General features: G+C 30.2%; 1 long non-coding RNA gene across 1 annotated transcript; it reads right to left on the minus strand.

Annotated features, from left to right (window-relative positions):
- Positions 1-2,715: 2,715 nt before the first annotated feature.
- LOC120357110 lies at positions 2,716-20,967 on the minus strand. Its single transcript, XR_005574325.1, has 2 exons — positions 11,524-20,967; positions 2,716-11,442 (listed from the first exon to the last, which is right to left on the minus strand). It is a non-coding gene; the product is annotated as an uncharacterized LOC120357110 (long non-coding RNA).
- Positions 20,968-21,512: the final 545 nt, after the last annotated feature.

Consider the following 21,512-nt stretch of genomic DNA (forward strand, 5'->3'; position numbering starts at 1 on the left):
TCAGCGAAGACAACAATAGCCTGATAACGTTTTAACATTTTTATATTTTCTTTATATTTTTGTTTGTATTATTATTTATAATTGTGTACTACAATATTGTTAACAACGCTCTGTTATTGACGACTTTGCGCGCCTTGCGAGTCAGGCGGAGCGAAATGAGAAGCATCATACAGTACGCATACATTCAAATTCAAGACTTAAAATTATCAAGGATCATACGTTAAAACATCTCGATAATGTAACCCGCATTGAAAATGCGAATCTCCCTTCGAGCCATTGCATCCTGATTTTCACTATTCAACTAAGTTCTGCCATACTGTCTAAAGGATATATTGCAGTTATCACCGTTCCTGCCAGCTAATACTGGACAAAAGTACTGGTCAAAAGGTTGTAAGAAAAAAAGGCTGAGATGTTTAACGTATATTGACACAATAGTCAGCATTAAAAGTTGAAAAGCCGACGAATTATATTCTATACATCACAATAATGACTCTGAGATAATATAATCTCTCTTGTTTATCCTCGCAAACGGCTCTCAAAAGAGATTATATTTATGCCTATTTCCACCAACGCAGATTAACTTTGATCTCAGTTTAACTTACTCTTTATCTTTTTTTTTGTTCTAAGAATTAGAAAAAGATAAGGAGTAAGTTGAACTGAGATCAAAGTTAATCTACATTGGTGGAAATGGGCATTAAAGATTAATCGCTAAGATATTTTATTCAAACATTTTTCGAAATTTCCTTATTATTTTCTTAAACGATGGATTGAAATTCTGGAAAAGAACAGGCAGCTGCTATATTCGTTGACCGACCCAGCAAGCGGAAATGGATTTAAAATATTTAAAATGGATAGAAATAGATTAAAAGAATCAAGATTTGGATTTGACAACGACCACACGCATCCACTTTTATCCAATTAAAGTTTAAAAATTCCTTGAATCTATTTTAATTCACGAGAGATTGAAATTACGGGATTTCTATATTTTTCAATCCAAGAAAGTTATGCGCGCCATATGATCCATTTTAATCCATGAAACGGGATTGAAACATAGTAATTTTTATTTTGTTAATCTAAAAGAAATTTTCGCAAGTCATCCAGTCTATTTTAATCCATGACATAAGATCGAAATGACTTAATTGCTATCTTTTAATCCAAAATATATTCAAATGAATTAAAATGGATTACAAATTTTTAATCCATTTCCGGTTTACTGGGGAGGCTGTTGCCGCAAACAGATTCTTAATTGTTATAATTAAGATAAAGCGAAGGAAAGAACGTGCACAATCGTATCTTTGAGAGCGGAATATGAAAAATGACCTATGTCATGATGTTATTATCGCATTAAAAGTTCAAGGTGACAAAAAAAAATTATAATAAGGGAAAAACAAGTTGCCGTTGAAGATCGCGAAGAGAATCACCAACAGAGACGTACCGTTTAATCATGCGGTAAAACACATTTTACGGTATTTGTTAATCTGGCCCAAGTCTATTTTGTCCTGCGATAAAGTGGGGAACGTCCCGTTTGACCAAGTTGCAATTGACCGCAACCACTCGTAGCGTTAGTTTTTTTCTTCGAGTTAGTCACAATATTTTACATTAAATTAGTCAATTAGCGACGTGGGCAAACGGATGTCATTCGGTGGAGTGAATCAGAGCGAGATTCGCCAGTGATTGATTCGAAGAAATTTATTTTCAAACCGCTAATTTAGAGAATTAATCTCGCAGTTGAATTTTCTTCAATTTATCCCGTTTTGCTTGCAGCGAAAATGGACATTCTGTATCTTTTTATGAAGTGCGAGTAAGAGACTTTGCTTTAATATGATACCAAAATATCACTGTCAATGTTATTGGCTAAACCATAAAACGTTTTAAGCTCATAAGCTTAGTATATATCTGACGTATACTTTGGTTTGCCTCGAGAGGATTTTTCTTTCCTTTTTCTTGGTGAAAAAGTTCTCGTATCTCATAATATTTTTTAGAATTATTCATAGTTTAAATTTACGATTTTTGAAAAAAATATTTTGAACTTCTTTAGATTTTATAAGTTCTTTTGAGAAATTATAAAATAAACATTGTGAAATAATTTAAAATTTACATGTAAAAAGAATTCAAGAAAAAAATATAAGTTTTACATTTTTAAAAAGTGTTCTAATTTATAAAAATAAATAAATAAATTTTATAAAAAATTATGAAATTGTATAGAATTTTTGAAATTTATACAAAAATTCTAAAAAAGTTGTATGAAGAATTTTAAGAAAATTTTCACCACAGGATTATCTCATGTTTTTCATGAAATAATTTTCATAATAGGCCTTTTTCGCACGGAACTAATTATTGTTCATTCCTGCGGAAAAAATGCGAATCAAAACAAATTGATAAAAATTTCTCTCGTTTCTCGTTTAATTACAATTATGTTAGACGAGTAGTATAATTGTGGTTTATAAATATATGATTATAAATAACATACATTATTTCTATCTAGCTACATTTTGAATCCATTTTAATAAAATATAATTCCGATTTAGAAGTTAATCTTTCTTCTGAATGTGTTTTTGAATATTGGGAGAATTATACAGAAATTTGAAAAATATTGCAAGAGTATTTTAAAACGCAAGAATTTTAAAATAATTAGTTTCTAATATCGAACACTAAAAGTTCATATTTTCGCATAAATTGTAAATTCCTATCTGTTCTTTTTTTAGATTTGCTTACTTTTTTTTTGCAAAGACGCATCTCTGAAACGCATCGGGGATCGAAAGCAACCGGTGAATCTAATACATGTTTCACGAATAAACAGGTCAATCGCGCCTTTATCGAACAGTTCTCACTTTTGCAGAGAGATACTTTAAAGACACTAATGGCTTATATGTATATATCCTATGTAACTTGCCCCCTGTGCAATTTATATTATTTGAATATACAATTTATTAATACGTAACTTGCGTTAGAGAGATTATTTCTTTGTCTCGTGGTTTTGGCGCTCGGCGGCAGGCGAGAGTTCCCCGGTCTTATCAAGCAAGGAATAAGTGAGGGAGGAACCGATTCGAGAAAACAAGTAGCAAAGCTTCCACCCCCGTGAGAATCCTGTCTCTTTCTCTCCCGCATCTGTGATCTTAAATACTACAGCGATATTGTAAAAACTACAGAGATACAAACCGCCGTTTCACTTTATACATGCACATTTATACATGTGTAATAATTATCGTATGCGCATGGTATGTACGAATAAAGAATAGGGTATTTTACAACAGAGAGAGAAGAAATAAATGGGGATAAATAACATGTTTCTGTTTCAAAAGTATACGTTGTTATTGAAGCAAAAGTAAGACGCAACATTAGAGTAAATATGAAAATAAATAGATAATAATAACAAGTTTGAAATTTGGACCGATGTTAAACATAAATAATAGATTGTTTACATTAGTCGCAGTGGATTTTAGTGCTGATAATTTTTGCAATCTCCGACTTTGCGTATTCGTCGGACTTGAAATATAGTCATTGTTTGTTACTAGAATATGTAATATTATTAAATTGATGAGCAATTTAATAGATTTTTGAGCCTATCAGAAAAGCTATGTAAACCCGATATCAAGTGTTACTAATAAAAACACGTTGCTTTAAAATTTCAAATTGATCGGATAATATTTAAGTTGGGCTATCGCTTTAATATTTTGAGACAAATGCGTTCATATATTAGTCACACGTTTCAATGTAGTTTTGCGTCTTACTTTTTTAAACAAATATACAGAACAGAAACACATTATATCTCTATCCCTTTAAACTAAACATTTTTCATGACGTTGAAAAATATTCTATATTTTGAGATTCATTAGGGTCCCATAACCCTTTTATTTAAAATTAATAACCCCTTTGATCAATTATCTTGAAGTCAATTCTTTAATTTTATTCCGACAAACGTGTCAGATGTTCTGTTTATATTAGAACACGTAATATATATAAAATAAATGAGGAATGTATTTATTCTGTATAATGATTTATGAAATAAATTTGTCGATCTAGCGTGTTTACGTGTTATGTATATAATATATACATATGTATTTATAATGTGTATATATATAAAATGAGTATGAGTATATGCAAGCTTGAGCATAACGTGATTATTCGCCCGCGCACGAATGATGCGGACGAATGATTGAAAAGGCTAGTCACAAAGTTCTAATATGCGGGGTATGCTCTCTTTCCTAATGAAGCCCGTCACCCCCGCATGATTGTACAGTTCGCTATGGGAGACACGGCCTCCCCGAAGGAGAGCGGCGGCTGATATATGTCTGGTCCGGTCTGTTCCGTTCCGGGACGGGACAGTATCTCTCATAATTGTCCTGGTTCTATCTATGTATAATATGTACAAGCGCGTATGCGGGTCACATACGGGATGAGAGTCGCACGCTCGGCGAACGCTACGCCACGTAAAATTGCGTACAATCACGGCGCGCCCGTTTCGCCTTTACAGTTGCCCTTTGTCACGTCCTTTACACTTAACCGAGTGCATATTCAAGAAAGAAAGATGAATTTCTTTTTAGAGTTTTTGCTAAAAATAAGAAATGTTTTTTACTTGTCGAATTCGTCAACAGTTGATGCGTCTACGGTATCCAAACTTTCTGTTTTAGTTTATTAAATAATTTTTTTTTTTTCGAGCGCGAAAGATTTAGTAAAGCAAAGAAAGAAGCTAGTATAATAAAAAAATCTAAGAATATATTTTATTAAATTATTTTCATAATTTAATACAATTTTTAATTCTTTCTCATTGTCAGTACTAAAATTTTGGGGAATGAAGGGAGCAAGCGCCTCTTTTGGTCTTCTCTCGAACGTACGCCCATGCAATATCAAGACAAATAATAAATATTAAGAATAAAAAGGATAAGCATAAAGTATAATCTTATTTATACAAATAATATTACCTCGACATTTTTTTACCTTTTTTTACCGGTTAGTTATAGAGGAAATGTATAACAAAGTTCAAAATTTTGTAGTGGATTTTTGTAATGGAACATTCAATGCTGTGTATCGATTTTTAACAAAAATGACTATTAAAATGTTAAAAACTAAACAGGTTCATGTTTAATGTATAAAGAATTTCATATTAAAAATATCTTTAAAAATTTAACTAATTTCATTAAATTGTATGTTGGCATTGTATGTTGGCATTGTATGTTGGCATTGTATGTTGCTTGCAATTACATTCATGATATTTTTCAAAATTTTTTATAAATATATTTTCCAATACCAATATTTAAAGTTAAAAAGAATGTGAAAAAAAACCGCTTCTAATTCTGAAGACTTTTAGAAGACATCCATAAGAGTGTATTATTTCTTTTTTACTGTATACCTAATCTTAAATCCATATATTGGCTAAAAAAGAGTTTTAAATGTTTGAATTAGCAGTGGCACGATTTATGCGCGCGTTTCTGCCAACGATTAACTTTCATTTCGATTTAACTTGCTTGTCATTTTTTATTTTTACAAATTAGAAAAGGGTAAACAATAAGTTAAATCGAAATTAACGTTAGTCTACATGGAAGTGGACGTTGGACTTGTGGACAACACGCAAGCCTCAAAGAGCACGCCTCAAGATTGATGCAATTTTACGTGGTAAGAATTTACACGCATGCAATTGCGTTTTTTTTCTTTTTTTTTTTGTAATGGATAATTATTTATTGTTATTAGGATAAAACGTTACTACTTGACGCAATTGCATTTCAACTAGGATCACTGCACCAGTCGCTGAATTATCTAGTAATTTAACTGTTTAAGGAAAATATTTAAATAATAAAACTTCATTATAAATTGCAAATTAATTAATATGGCTTAGATCTAATTTGCAACTGTAATCAGTTAAGTCGTTTTTGTTTATGATCAGTTAAATTTCTTATTTGTTCATTGACTGATGCAGTGACTCTATAATCGAATGCTTTCTTTGTTTGTACGCGCGCGCGCGCGTTCTCTTTCCCGCGTGTGCGCATGTATAATTTTTAATTAATTGACGTATGTTTTTATCGTATATATATGCCTCGTGAAAACTAACTCCCTAGAATCCCGGAGCCGTTCGCTGAATCTCCGTAAATTCGACGAACTTTGAAATCGTCAAGACACCTTTTAAAAACTCTCCCCCAGAAAAAAAAACGAAAAAAAATCATTCCTCCTTTTGCCTCCTTTTTCTCTTTTCCACGTCTTTCTCGCGCGAATAAAATCGTTAAGCTCACGAAAAATGCTACGGTCTAATTAACATTGTCGGAAATATCGATATCGTGAGTCACCGCTTGCGCAGCTCAGATATCCGAGGGATTTGTTCGTGGATATTTTGTAGAACAATTTTTCAAATACTTTTTATAATTTTTTTGTATAATTAATATGATTATTTAATACAATTTCAAATGTAACGCATTTCACGAATGTTTTTTTTTTTTTTTTCAATTTTTCAAGTCGTAGTTTTTGGAACAGTTACCGAGATCGCATGAAAGTATCTGCAAGCAATCAAGTTTTAACTTAATCGGCATTACTCTAATTAACGGAATTATCGTGCAACAAAAATTTTTAATTATATGATATCCGTCGTCCTTAATTTAATCTTTCTTTTGAATTTTTTCTAACACGTTCCATGAAACACACTGTACTTTTTGTTCGGTTCGTTTAATGTTTTATATAAAAAAGGAATCATAAAATATTTATATATATATATATATATATATATATATATAAATTATTTTATATATATATTATTGTTATATATATATACACATACACAACATAATAATTGCAGTATATTTTGAATATATAATTAAATAAATAACATAATTATTATAATTTAATTCATAATTATGATGTACCTGATGACCTACGAAGCTCTAGAATCTTTTTGTCGATTTAAGATATCGAATATCATCACTACAATTATAATTTTCTTTAAAATTATTTTATATAAAATTATGTCGATATAAAAATAATAACAAGCTAGACATAACAGTTGCAAAGATCTTGACTATAAAAGATACAACATTCTGTATGAGCTAGCCTAATAAATTGTATTTACGTTTATCTCATTTTAACATAAAATAATATATTACTTTAATTATAATATATTCATTGATTACACAATTATTAATAAATATTATGTAAAATGTGAACTTTTTAAGTAATTTTATATTTTTATTACGTTAAATTAATTTAATAAACATATTTTGTTTGGCTTTGCATTACAATTTGTTTATTAGGCCTTCTCTCTTATAATAATAATTTTTCTAGTGTTTTAATCATTATGACATAGATTTTATTTTACAATTATAGTAACCGTTCTGTGTGTGTTACCAGAACGACAGGAAGTTAATAAAACCCATCTAGCTATGTAATTTTATATATTAAATAAATTAATAAAATTAATTCATGTAAAAGTACTGATAAATTACTCGATTTAATTAAATATTACAGATATTATATTGGATAAGTTAATCATCGAATAAATTAACGAGAGTTTTGAAGATAATTCTGAAATCTCGTTAATAGGCGAGTTGCTCGCAGCAAAATTTACAACTATGCAATTGCTCGTTTTTAATTTAATCTGTTTTTCCATGTTTAGAGCAACAAAAATTAACAATTTAATTTATGTTAACGAAAATAACACAGGTATTACTTGATCAATTAATTACGGTAAGCTCAATTAAAATCATACTTAATTTAATTTTTTAAAGGCAAAATAAAATCTTTTCTTTACTTAATTTATCTATTTTTATTTGATATTGAGTAAGTTATTTCATTATATTTCTACAAAAAATGTATTGTTACCATTAATCACAAAGGACTCTATGCCGTGTCTCTTTAAAATAATAAGCCTCAAAATCTAAGGATTACGATTTTTACATGTGTATAATTTCATAATTTTTAAGACTAAAGCACCTCTTGAAAGTTACGTAGTTAAAATTCTTTTCGGACATATCAAAATTATCTACAGCATTAAAAAAATGTTTCTTTTTGTATAGAATTATAGATAAATATTCAATTATATACTAATAGTGCTACAAATATTGGAAGTTCGACCTTAATTTTTGTTCAAATATATTTAATTTAGTTTAATTTAACTTCAATCATTATATAAATTATAACATTACATAATTGTATTTATAGCACTTGACTTCCTGAGGAACCGAATATCCCTAGACCCTATTGGTCTGCTTACTGTTATAACATTTCATTAAAACTTCAATCTTTTAATTAAAAAAGATCGGATCATTAATTTGGGACACCGTCAGTAAGTGGAACATTTATTTTAGCAATAATAAAATTTCTAATTTGCATTTCTTCGCAAAAATTCCCTTCTTTCTTCTTCGAACACCAAAGTAATGTTAGTAAACGAACCGAAAATCGCGAGACGTCGAAAGTCCACGGATATCTGCGCTGCGCAAGCCGAAATTCCGGCAGTTCGATTCTCAATCGTTCGGTGTCCGCTAATCGATAATTAGGCACTATAGGTCATGACATGCTTTTGGTAGCGACGTTCTGTCTCTCGAAGGGGAAGAACTTTGAGGGGAAAAGATGCAGGGTTTTTCTTCCTGTCCGTTTTAAAATGACGAGAAACTTCCCGGAGGATTCACAACACAATTCCAAACATAATGTTTAGAGCAAAAATACGGCGCGATCCTCTTAAAATAATTCGTTGTCCGTAGAAATTCGAATGAGCGAGAGCATCATGTGCTTTCTTCTTTGTGAGAGACAGTACTCTTTTTTCTTCTATTTTTATGTGTAACAAGAAAGAGTGAACTAGGCTCTGCGTGTCGACAAAAAGACAATGATAATGTTTCCAAGAGGAACATTTTACGATTTGCTATTTTCTTCTTTCGAAAGAAGAGTATAAGATCAATGTTCGCTTTACTAATTTTATTTATTAGAATTGGATTTATTTTTGCTGTATGAGAGAAATGCGAGACAAAGATACATTACACTATGTCATATGAAAATAAAAAAGAATATTGATACAAAGATAGCTCTTTGATAGTTTTTGTTGAAGCTATGTTTTTATAAAATACCCCGATAAGCAATTAATAATGGCGTAATAAATTGATGAAAATTTCACAATAAAGCTAAGATAATGTGCCATAAGTAGTTTTGTTGGAATTAAATTTTTAAATAATTTGTTAATAATTAGACAAAATTAAGTTCGGGGTAATATTTTATAAATCATTTACAAATTTTATTTCTCGGAAAAACCGTTTGATCTTTTATTTAAAATTTTTTCATGCTGAATATGTATTATTTTATGTTGCAATATTTTCATGTTATAATTAAAGAATATTGTGCATTTTTTAAAGCACGAATTAATTACGTTTTTAAATGTTTTATATGTAACAGCTAAAATATTTTTCTCAACCGGTGAACAATTTTATTTTTATAAATATACCACTAAGATGATTCGCCATATATCGTCATAGTTTTACAAAAATACTATTTCGAGAAAGTTGCGCAGCTACCAATATTTTATAAAAGGTCAGTACTTCTAGATCTATTTGTAAATCTTTTTTTGAAAATACATAATTGAAGATTCTAATTTTTGCAAGATTTTGTTATATAATTTAATAAATGTTGTCCTATCGGGGTATATATAATATTTATGGAAGATAATGTTCAGGAAAAAAGTTTATGGAAAACGTATGACATGATGATATATATAATGAAAAAAGTTCTCTGTAGGGATCTGCAATGTTGAAAAGAACTTTCTGCGAGAAAAGAATTTCGAAGAGATTTACAACGAGAAAAAGATTCTATGAAGAGATCAGAAGACGAATTTATAACGATAAAAAGAATTTTCGGGAGAATCTCGACAACGGAAAAGAATAACGACAAAAAAAATTTTCCGAAGAGATCTATGATGGTGGAAAGAATTTTTTTAAAAGGATCCATGGTAACGGCGGATTTATCACGACAGAAACTCGGAGGGAATACCATTGTGATCATATTTAATGAAATTAAAGACGATTTTGGTAAAGTTTGAGATGGCAAACTTAGAACCGGCGAGAAATCTTGAATATTGAATTACGTTTTTATAATAATAAGAAATTTTACGTTTTTTTATAATAAGAAATTTTAAGAACAGTTTAATAAGATTTGCGAATTTTAGACAACTCTTTGCTTCTCTGAAAAAAGCGAAATTTGTTTCACGATTATTAATAATTTAAGTTCTCCGTGCGATCTATTTTCGCATTGTTAGGCAGGTATCAAACTATTGAAAATCGAGATTGCATCCCTGGTGAAAAAAATCACATTTACGGTTTTATATGCACACGTAGCGTTTTCAAGAATTTTTCGATATTTTAAATTTATGAAACATTGTGCCAACAGTTACGCCAACTTCGCGGCAAAGAATTTCAATAGACAATTCCGGGTACTTTTGAGTAAAAGATATATATAATGTGAAAGTTGTTGCAGTGTGTACTCCACACAGCACTTTTTACTCAAGGAACATCTTTTAAACGTTCTATGAATGTCTGTACTGTATGGGTAGTTATAATTTTGATTTTTTTTTTCAAATGTAACGACGATGATATATTTATGTAACTAATTATTAGACTGCGGATTTTTATGCAGTAACATTTTTTTAGATTTAGGTAATAATAACAAAAGATCTGTGCTGAACTAATAAAGTTAAATTTTTTAATGAATGCATATCTGGATATGCAAAATATATGCACCAAAAATATGCATTATTTATGCAGCATATATGCAAGATATGCAAAATAAATATAGATAATTCGCATCTTATTTAGAAAATTATATACGTATAATCACTGTAATTACTGATTAGTAATTACTGTAATCACTCGAACATGAAAAACCAAATCTTGCGCATAAACAAAACATAATACATAATACATAAAACATAACGTAGAATAAATATACTTAAATACATAAAGCAATATATACATATTATTGGTTGTAATTTAAATGACAGTAAGTAACAAGATATTTTTCGAGATTAGCCGGAGTGAAACTATGCCTTTTCTCTGATAGTATTAGTTTATAAGCAGAGAAGGATCTTTCAACGTCACAGGACGTGACGGGAGCATATTTATATTTGCTCCATAAAGAAGATGGAATCGTTTCAGGAATTTCGGAATTAGGCGTACATTTTAATACGTCACTAATTTTAAATATTTCCTTCACTCCGGGATTTCTATTCAGAATCTGCTGTATTTTTTCTGAAATTCTTTGTCCACAAGGACCTGGAATCGCTTTCAAGTCTTCAATACACGACCTTGCTATTTCAGTCGATTCAATTAAAGGTAATCCTACTGATTCCAGTTTTGTCATTACTTTAGGAAGATTTTTAAAATATGTTTTAATATAACATAAATCTTTGACAAGCTGTGGATTTTGAAGTACATTCTTCGCTGAAATGATCGACTTAGCATCTTCTGAATTGAAAGACTCAATAACCTGTGATCAAATCAAAATCTTACTATATCAATTTCAATTTCATTTTTAATTATTGTATCAAAAAAATAAATAAATGCATACCTCTCGAATACTAGTAAAATTATTTGCATAAAAAAGTGCAGCTTCGATCCAAGTTCCCCATCTTGTTAAAATTGGTTCAGGTGGTAATGGAATATTTCCTAATTTTGCTCGATATTCTTCTATACGAAGCGGAGCTTTCAAAAAAATTTTTTTACTGAAGATATTATAGTATTAACGAGAGGAAAGTGAAGGCGAACTTCTTCAGCCACTCTATTAAACCCATGCACCAAGCATGTTAAGTGTATAATGTTTGGATAGAAAATTTGAAGATCCCTTGCAGCTTTTAACATATATGCAGCTGCATCTGTTACAAGTAATAGAACTCGTTCTTCATGGGATTCCCTTGGCCACAAGATTTTCATATTTGAATTTACAAAGCGAGCAATAGTGGTATGATTGGTTCTCTCCAGAACTTGAGACGAAATTAGATGAGGTGTAGTAGTTTCCTCACATAGTTTACCGACTAAAAATTCAAGAAAATTGATAAAAATGTTAAATAATAAAATTAATTAAAATTAATTAACACATTGAGCACCGGCAGCACACACCGTGTGACACTGACTATTTTCGTCGGTAGCCGACGACACACACCGTGTGCCACGGCAAATATTGTTCGCTCAAAACAAAATAAAAATAAAAATAATTTCCAAATTATTGGATAATTTCAAGCTTTGGCTCCTGCGGCACACCTAAAAAACCTGATCGGCGCTCAACGTGTTAATAAAATTTAAGTATTAGGTATAAAATTTAGGATTAAGTAAAAAATCATTACTTATTAAATTTGCGACTTGACGACCGAGTTTATCTGTGGTTTCGTCTACAGATATCCAAATATAATTATCGCCAATATCTGACCTAATATTTTCGATGACCGAATTGTAACAGACATCCAAATAATTCTTCCTCAAAGTTGACTCATTCGGAATTTGTTGTCGTGTATATTTAGCGAGGGAATTTCTCCATGTCTCATTGTCAAGACAACGCCAGGGCATCTTAATAGCAATCATAGCTTTGCAAAGATCGACGTAAAAAGTATTTGCATATTTTGACTGTTGCTTTTTTCCATCTGATTCGTTAATATTTTCACTGTGTTCGTTATTTTCTAAATGTAACACATTCATTTTATGTGTAGATGTTGAAATATGCTGAGTTAATTGTGACTTTCTATCACATGTAATCTCTTTGTTACATCCATTGCAATAAACAGAATTTCCGTCATATGTTAAATATTTGTCGCTGATTTGGTCGATCCAGCTTTTCACCAGCACGTATTTATTTTTCTTAACTTTCGGCATTTCTTTTCTTTTCACTTCTCTATTCACGCTATTCACCCTATCAACTGCTCAGTGCTCGAAAATAAACTGGCAGATAGCACGCGTAGTAATCCGCAGAACGTAAATACAACCGAGACCGAAACGTAAATACACTCGCTATTCCGATTGATCAGTGATCACGTGATCAGACTGAAATTCATCGATAACGCAGACATTCCATAAAGCTACAAATGATCTCCATATATCTACTTCAAAGTTACATGGGATATGTAAAGTTTAGGAAAAATATGCATTTTATGCAAATAATATGCTCGATTTATGCAAATATGCAATTATGCAAAATATGCATTTTATGCAAAATATGCAATTATATGTTTTTGCATAAATATCCGCAGTCTACTAATTATGTAAATTGTACAGCAAATAATTTTAGTAAACACCAATTAACAGTAACATATAAAATCAATATCATAACTTTCTACTCAGCAATACAAATATAATATGATACATATCATATATATGATATAACAGTTATATAACAGTTATATTGAGTTAGAATGAGGAAAGTATCATATTGATGCCATGTTTCCAAGTGAGAATAGAATACATTAAATCCAAGCAACAATTTGATGTTGTATTTCATGTATTGAACATGATCCAAAGACGTCCTATCTTTTCTATATGTAATGTATTGTCCAAAAATGTCTAACAGATGTCGTTATGATGTAAGTGTTCAAAGACGTCCAATCCAGATAACATGTACAAAATTCGTCATACGGATATCTTTACAACGTTTATTGTTCTACATGTTACCGTTATTGTATTCAAAAATACTTTATCTTTGGAAGACGCTGTTCAAATATTGTTCGGTGTTTATGAGACACCCTGTATATTTCACAGAAATATCAAACTGAATTAATTTTTAAGTAGAATTAAAGAAAATTTTATTATTAAGATACGTATTATTTATTTTTATCTTGGAGTACAATTTTACGAATTCGACTTGAAGAAATTCTCTTTAAAACATGCTTCTGATAAATTAGAATAAAAAAAAAGTCATAATATTGCGAGAATTACAATTTCGTCGCGGCCATACATCAGCGTAAACTGCCGTATTCGAGATGTCCTTTAGACGTTCTTTAGTTGTCTATTATGTAATGATAAAAATACGATATTGTCAAGTTGTCTATAAATCGAACATGTAAAATAAACTCAGCGAATATTATTTAATGAAATTATCCAGATAACATTTCGTGCGAAAGCAAAGCAGTGTAATTCATTTGCTCGCAACTGCATTAAATGAGGAGTCATCTTATTGGCAACTTGCTTGCAACATTTTTACTTAACAAGTTGTCAACAAAATGTTCAATGGGTTGAATTAAAAAAAAAACTTAATTTTAAAGAATTAAGAAATTAGTCATATTGACGATTCTCAAATAATCTCTAAAATGTCTGCATAAATGTCTTTATAGGACGTCAAATAAAGTTTTTTTGGGGTGGGGGGGACATCCAATAAACAGAACTTTTTTGACATACTTCGGACGATATATGAAATGTGTTGAGCATCAGTACCATTGCCGGATAGATGTACTCTCTCTTTATTGAAATTGAAAGATTGTCTTCTAGCACGAGGCATAGAACTACGCTGTCAGAGAAACACGCGGCTGAATTCTTTCCCGTAAAAAGATTACTACGCAATGCGTTACAAGTAATACAACTGGGTAAGGCTTGACTTACTTTCTTCGGGCTAAAGCGAGCTCTAAGGGTCATTACATTAGAAAACCGTTGTCATATTGAAAATCAGTGTCGATGTAATCTTTGGTATAATATTTGAAAATTAGTACCAATATTTGTTACTCTTGCAATATAGATAATCGGTATATCAATTTTTTATATAGTATTATTATTGTTACAGTATTAAGAATCAGTATTCATATTTGGTAGTGTTGCAGTATAGGGATTTACATTATAAAGAGTTTCAATTTTAACTACTGTTATGAGAGAGAGAGAGAAATTATTATCTCGTATTTCAGTAGTGAGGGGGAGGGGAATCAGATAACGAATTGTTAATTTTTCCAAGTAACAAATAACAAATAATGAACCGATGCTTAATTTATTAGAGTTTAGATGGTAACAAATAATCTGTGGTAGTTTGATTTCAATCTGTCCATAAGAATAGATAATATAATAAGAAATGTGTTTTGTATTTCATTAATATTATACCAGTATTGAGTACAATGTTGTCGTACCAGTATTACAATGTTGTTACTCAATGTTGAAAATTGTCGGTACTCCAAAAATCCTCGGCTATCTCATCTCAATTCTCACTTGGATTACTGCTATATCCGGTGTTTACTTATGTGTACATCATATATGAGGTTATGTTTTACGTAAAAGGTTATCTTTCATATAACATCCCAGATAGCATGAAACATTGCAGTAATATTACAACAATGTTACAACGTTACTGTAATATTGCTGCAATGTTTTAGTCCGGGATATATATTGCACAACATATACAATATATCATCATGTAACATATATCGTGTCTGCTGGATTGTGACAGTATTTTGCGCAAAATTTAGATATCTCAAAGTTCTAACTTTCTAACGATGTGGGCAATCAACAGAATCGAACAAAATCAAAACGCTACCACAAGCGTGCACCGAATATGTAGATTGTACCATTTAATGTAATGATCCTTACATATACAACGAAAACACGTCTAATCAATTAAATATAGATATGGCAGTATAATATCGCGAATACACGGGATATTCGAGAATTGAAAGAAAAGTGATCACATAATACTTTTCCTATATAATCACTAGGGTAACTCCGGTATATATAGTATGCCGCACCTATCTACAATTTTGTGTATCAAGTATTCATTTATTATGTTTAAGAAAAATGAACTATACCAATGAAAACTTCGGCTACTACAAAAAAAAAAAAAATAGTAATACGAAATATTTATTTTTAACATATTTAAAAAAACTTTAAAAACACCTTGCATTTTGTCATAGAAATAGGATGTACGTCTATAATACTTACGTATGAGATACAGGGCACGTAGATAATTTACAATGCTTATAAATAAAACGTGAAATAAGATAATGGTTTATAAAATGTTTTGACAAAGTTCATTAGAAAATAAGAATAATAAATATACAAAGTAATAATAACGCAATATTAAAAAGTTACATGCAGATAGCAGCAAAGTGCACTTTGTGTGCTCTGTGCAGGAGCAAATGTTGCCTTCCAATGATAGAGCGCGTTTTTACTGCGGCATTAATTCTGTGCACTAAAAGTGTCATATATCAAAATAGATGAGATGTATAAGAACCTGAACAAAGGATATAAAGATTTAAACTTTCTATTTTGCTGTATTCCTTTACTATCCCTCTACACTTTTGTATCAAGAAATAATGCTAAGCCTTTTACATTTCTTACAATAATTGTTTTATGTATTATAGATTACAATATATGATTGCGCCACGTTGACAAATCGATTCAACTTATTATGATTTTGTTAATATCTCTAACAGCACATGATATCTAATGAATATTGTGATATAGTATAAATATACGTACGATATTATACGAATATTCATATGATATACGTACGATATTATACGAATATTCGTATGATATACGTACGATATTATACGAATATTCGCATGATATACGTATGAAATTGTACGAATATTCGTACGATATCTAGAATATTCTAGAATATTCTTACGGTATCTTGTCCTGTTAGGGATTAATTAACAGTAAAAAACTAAAATCACAACGCAATACTAATAAACATAAAGGCACGTAACTGAGTGGTTGCATGTAAATTATCTTCTCTCTTATTTTTTTTTATTTCTCCTCGAGTGGCCTAAATATCGGAATTACCCTATATATTAGGTGACAGCGTAATTTTTTTTTCTCGTAAAACTAGTCGAGTTTTCTTCAACAAAACTTGAGAATTGTGAATACCTCATTTCAAGTGTAGCGGTAAATGACGTTCATCGTTTCTTCGGCATCTTTGATGCGTAATTCGTGAAAAGCTCTTCATATACTATAGTTTATGAATTGAGAACAATTATTTCAACGTAACAACTAATTTACATCTCAGAAGCTACAACGTCAACGTATTCGCTTTCCGTCAATTGTTAGAGATATCCTGTTATTATCGTGGAGAAAGAAATGAAATCGGAGTACTTTGTTTACGATAATAATCACCGAAGGAAGCCAACATGATTTCTGTCTGCGTTTCATTCGTGTTTTCTACTCCTTTTTACGATCTTTCTTGCCGCCATTGACGCGATTAATTTACCCTAAGATTTGAGGCAGTACTCTTTTTGTATACCAATAAAATTTGTTTTTCGTAACTAACCCCGGGCAGTCTACGTTGTTTACTTGCTAACAATCTAGGTTTTCCTCTTTTTTTTCTCTCTTTTCTTTTTTTCCCAAAAGACAAAACTGTACAAGAGTCGAATGAATGTGCCCAGATTTGGATTTCCGACCATCCTTAATTACGATGTAAGAGACAAGGATTATGTAAATGTAGAGTTACAGTAAAAAGATTCCGTTACAGACGCTGTAATCGAGAAACGCCTCTATATGTGCACGCGAATGCAAATGTCGCTCCATCGATTACTCTGAAGCCGCGTTAAATTAGTATTAAAATACATTCGATCAGCGATGCCTGAGAATTTATTGTGAAATTCAAAGCGCCGAAATACTATTTACAAACAGTAAGTGAGGCATTACGATTAATATTATTATCATTTATCAAATAATTGGAAAATTTGAAAACTGTTTCCGGTAATTACAACTTCGAATGTTATTAAATATTTCATTTATCTATAAAAATCCCTATTTTTTATTTCGGCGTGTTCAAAAAGGTTTTAGTATTTCCGAAATTCGTAATTTTGAGTTTCAGTGTTGGGCACATATGAATGAGATCTACGTACGGTATTCCCAAGTTATCTTCTAAAAAGCCATTTGAATAAATAAATAACAAATAGCAATAATTCTTTATTTAATTGGACTTCGTTAAAAGAGTGACAATTTTGTCACTGTCTATACGTAATAATTATTGTTTAAGTACAGATACCCAACGCTGAGATTAAATAGCTAAACGTTAATAGCTAATATTTATATATTAATAATTAAATTAATATTTTTCTTAAATCCGCCGAAGAAGCAAACGATGATAATTATGAAATCCAAAGTATGCTCTTACCAGGGTAGCGTAACTTACTAGAAAAATGTAGTCGCTATCTTACAAGAAAGTTTACTATGTTGACGGTTCGAGGTTATTTTAAAATAATTAATTAGCGGCTATTTAATATGATAAATTTGAATGTCACTCGTCAAAATGTTGATCGGCATTAATCGTTTGACGTGAAATTATAAAATAAAGTTATAAAATCATAAAAAAGTCTTGAAAGATTTTTAAAAATTATATAAAGAATTGCTGCTTGAAAGTTTCCTTACTGAATCAGTCGAACAATTAGAAAAGTTTATATTAAATTGATTAATTGGTAACGTGGGCAATTGAACAGCATTTAATTATTAAGAAGTCTGAAGAAGAGCCTCGAATAAGGCGATTACAGTAATTGATGGGGTATTTTAGAATTATAGCAATTGCAACGCAGAGAGTTGTATTTACTCGCTGTGCTAAAGGCCCAGATTAAATTAGAAACATTGGCTTTTATTCGATCGTTACCTTTCGTAGAATGTAACGGTAAATAATAGAGGCTATCTTGTTATAAGCTCGTCTAATGTCTATTTTTATTAATGTGTATTAACTTTAATCGTGGTTTAACTAACTCCTTTATCTTTACATTTGTGTTAGACATTTTCACGTTTATTAGAGGTTTTTATTTTACGTAAGAAATGCATAATTGGAAATTTTCGATTCATCTTAACATATATTCCAAAATGACCACTCAAATTTTTGTGTTAATTTAACACAAGATAATAATGTTAGAAAGTAATATAAATAATATGTGAAAAGTTAACACAAAAATGTAATACTTTGACACAATTTGAAAACATTTCTTTATTACAAAAGAAATTGTTTTATTTATTAAACACAATAAATATATTCGAATGTCTGTATTTTAGTTAAGAAATTGTATGCATAAATATCGTAAATACGAAACTAAAATTATTTCAACTCACTTCGAGAAGCGATGTATTCTAACAAATTATGTTCGAAAACGGCTACATCTGGTATTTCCGCTACGCTGGTAATTCATCCTTAACTGCAACTTTTTTGTCGTTGCAGGGAACCCAACATTACAATGCATGCATTTTTGTCGCAAAGCAAAGTGTCAACGTATTCGGGTTCCTTTAAAGACGTCCCATTTGTATTTGCAATGAAAAAGTTATCGAAAGTTTCTTTTCAACCTTATCCTTGTCCCTTTCTTCGTCTCTTAAACTCAATGGCTCTCAACTTTTCTTATCATGGTAACAAAAGGAAATATGAATTTTTTGCAACTTCTATTTTTCAGGCGTATAGTGTTTAAAATATTATAAATTTCACTTTTGTTAGAAGTACAATATTGTTGCATCTGTCATCTTTCGTCTATTGCACTCAAATATTGCACTGGAGCGTAAAATTGACATAGCACACGAAAAGGACAATTTTTCTGAAATATAGATTTTTAAATAATTATGATGTGCCATTAAAAAATTTATATTTGCATCTTTAAGCTGATTGCTAGAATGTGAAAACTTTTTAGAGCAGTATCATGACGTTTGAACGTCTTACATAATTATTTTGATAGTCCAACGTAAAATTACTTTCTGATTTGTATCTAGCTAAATTTTTAGATACTATAGTGAAATTGTTCTTTCCGTACAGATATCTCTCTATTTACGGCAGGATTATATTTCGAGATTTTGTAAATCGAATTCATTATAAGTCGGACAGCATTTTTTTTTTTATATAAATAAAACATTAATTATTATTAATGCAAAATAGTTATTTTATTACTGAAAATTATTATACATCTTTATTCAGGAAACAAAATTTTCTTTAAAGATTATAATTTTTCATAATTATATTTGATAAAATTAATATTTAGTTTAAACACAGATTAAATTTAACAAGTAAAGAAATATTTTTTTGTTAAAAGTACAACTTTGAATATAATATTATAAAATTAATATTTTCTTTTTGGATCTAGTTAAACGAGTGCTTAATCGTTTGTTATTATTTATAATACTTAAATTTATTAATTTATTTATAATCGATATAGAATGTCGATCATAAATCCAAAAATTCGTAAGTCGAACAAGGAAAAAATAATTTTACTGTAATAACTAAAAATCTAGCTACATACAAAAAATGATTTTATGTTGGACTGTCAAAATAATTATGTAAGACACTCAAGCATGATGCTGCTACAAGAAATTTTGACATTCTAGCAAGCAGCTTAAACGTCCAATATAAACTTTTTAATGATTCAAGACAATTATTTTCATATTTGTATTTCAGCAAAATTGTCTTCCATGAAGTAGGTAGTTGTAAGTAGAAAGATAATTGTCTTTTCTTTGCTGGAAAAACATTACTGATATTTTGTTGCAAATTGAATTAAATTTTTTATTAAAATTTATTTAAATTTGAAATAAATTTGAATTTTTATGAGTAATTTTATATTGAAATTATGCCGAAATTTTGCTAAAGTATTACGAAACGTGAAACAATTTCAGAAAATTTTTAGTCATGCTTTAACTAAATTTTTCCATCAAAGTTGTAATATGTCTAATATATTAGTAACAATATGGAGACGGTTCAACGACCAATAAAAATCATTCCTGTAATAACCCTCCGCAAACCACGTGAGAATTTGAAGATTCAGACGACTTCTTCGACTTTGAATTATTCGATAGGTGATATAAACGAAAGAAAAGTTTCCTCTTACTAAAAAATAAGTTCTAGAATTTATCGGCCGAGGAACGTTGTGTTTTATACAATGACACGTATTCTGGCAAAGTTGTCTTTTTGTTAAAACGGATCATGGTTTTTGTTAATTTAGCCTTTAATTCAGTATGTAATATAAATAAAAAATTATTTTCTTCATACATATAAGGTTGCTTGTACAGTGCGGTGCAATGATTTGAAGAGCCTAGTAGATGGCTGACTTATCGACGCCACAGTCTAACCTAATATAATATATGCTAGACTGTGGCGTCGGTAAGTCAGCCATCTACTAGGCTCTTCGAATTATTGCACCGCACTGTACATACATAGACAGTTTATCTAAAACTGAAATCGACATATGTGAAAATCTTATAACTTGAAAAGAACATATTCGTGCGCTCTGAGTTAAAACAAAAGAATTAAAAGACATTTTAAAGAAAACCGTTTCTTAGCCAAATAATTCAAATGAATTATGTGATGAAACTTAGGGTAGTTTGCGGAGGGACACTCACGCACACAATTAGACTGTGATTAATTTTAATCACATATCTAATCGAGAACCGTCTCAACGAAATGGTACTGCGTTCCTAAGAGCAAGAGTCATTTGAGTAAACAGTTATCAAATCAACAAAGATCTCTGGTCATTCTTAATTCTTTTTCTCGAATCGGCCAAGAACCATCGCTATGTACAATGTTTCATCAGACACTTCGGCGACACATACACACTCACGTACATACTCGCAAACACACACAAACAATATACGCACGTGTTATTCTTTCCGTCT

The sequence above is a fragment of the Solenopsis invicta genome, chromosome 3 (genome assembly GCF_016802725.1).
Source record: "Solenopsis invicta isolate M01_SB chromosome 3, UNIL_Sinv_3.0, whole genome shotgun sequence".
In the NCBI taxonomy this organism is placed as follows: Eukaryota; Metazoa; Arthropoda; class Insecta; order Hymenoptera; family Formicidae; genus Solenopsis; species Solenopsis invicta.